The following is a 1,532-nucleotide window of genomic DNA, read 5'->3' as shown; positions in this document are numbered from 1 at the left end:
TTCGAAGTCAATGAATGTGTGAACCCTTGCTACATTTTGCTAAATTACTGTTAGCACTACACAAAGAAGGACAGTTTATTCTTCCGTGGCCAGGAAAATAATAGTTCCTTGAATTAATAAATTATTATATTGTCTGCTCGGTGGACGGACAGATCAAATAATTGTAATATTGATTCTGCTACAGTTAATTCGAAGATATAATCTAAATATTTATTATTGATCATAACCAGTTATAGTTAGTCATAAATATTTCCATTTTTAGAGCTATAAAAACCCTACACAGCGCTGCCCACATGGCTGTTGCTCCTATAACAGCTCATTTTTATCAGTTCTTTTGTCTTTGGGTCATTATTTATTTAAATCTGATACAGATAAAGTAGCACAGTAAGTAAGTGAGAGGCGATTGATTGTATGAATGAATTCTACCTGGCAGCGTCTCTCTACTAGTAGGCTACTGAAGCTGTGGGATTTAGTTATTAAGCAATATATGCTTGAACTTTTCAGTTTCTAAGCTATTTTATTGAGAAATCACAGAACAGTGTTGACAATACATTTCCGCGCTGAATGATTCTGTGCACCTGATGTACGCGCTACTGTCTGTAGCTGTGTGCGCGTTACAGTGCAGCAGTGCATTAGATTAGAACGGCGATGAACTTACCTGTACAATAAGCTGTTTAAAACGTGCATTCTCCCATTCAATTTCGAGCATCCAGTAATATAATCACACGTCTTGTGGAGCGCTTTCAGAGTATGCATTTATTTGTCATTTTAACTGTTTGGAAACGGAGCGTAAATGTAGAAGTCCTTCAAAGATTTCTTATCCTGTTGCGCCCTCTATAGGACCAGCGACTAGTCAACGTCAAGTTTAAAGCGTCATGGCAGAGCTTTGAAGTCGATTAGTCGGTGCAACTCCTAGTCCTTGCACACTGAGTCCGAATTTTTTTCTTTTCTTTTTTTCGTATTCGTCATCCTTTCCTATCAAAATGCTTGCTGCGGATGCGAAAACGCAGGAAATTGAAATTGATTTCACTTTTTTTTTTTATGACGGACAACATTTTTGGAGGCAGTTTTTTTTTTGCAAAGACCTTAACAGTTACAATATTTATGTTCATACTTGTTCTAGCATTTAGTTATCCCATTTACTTGTATTTGAACAAAACAAACATCGGTTAGACCGGATTCATCATCTCAATGACACACCAATCTCAGCTCAGCAGCACATCAGTAAAGACACTGTTACACACTTGTGATTAGACAGCAAAGCGAAAGCATCATGCAAACCTGCGCTTCAGTGCGTGCCTGTGTGATGCGCCGTCTGTTGACATTGGCCCGAACACGTTCGCTGTGCTGGGTGCGTGCGATAGCGCGAGTGGGTCTGGACCGGGGACGGCTGGTGGTGGGGAGAGAGCTGCTCTCGTCCTCACTGATTTGTTCAGGACCTAAAAGAAGATTAGCAGGAAAACATGGTTATTAGAACAATACATAACAGGGCTGTCAAAATGGCTGAAAAACTAAATTCAAATTTTGTACTT

The 1,532-nt window shown here is 39.4% G+C and overlaps 1 protein-coding gene across 3 annotated transcripts in view; it reads right to left on the bottom strand.

The window, feature by feature from the left end:
• LOC107562832 (PHD and RING finger domain-containing protein 1) overlaps nt 1–1,532 on the bottom strand; it is a 39,205-nt gene that overhangs the window by 19,645 nt on the left and 18,028 nt on the right. The gene's annotated exons all lie outside the window — the stretch shown is intronic.

The sequence above is a fragment of the Sinocyclocheilus grahami genome, unplaced genomic scaffold (genome assembly GCF_001515645.1).
Source record: "Sinocyclocheilus grahami isolate Dianchi unplaced genomic scaffold, SAMN03320097.WGS_v1.1 scaffold843.1, whole genome shotgun sequence".
Lineage (NCBI taxonomy): Eukaryota > Metazoa > Chordata > Actinopteri > Cypriniformes > Cyprinidae > Sinocyclocheilus > Sinocyclocheilus grahami.
This window is presented reverse-complemented; position numbering and strand designations above follow the sequence as displayed.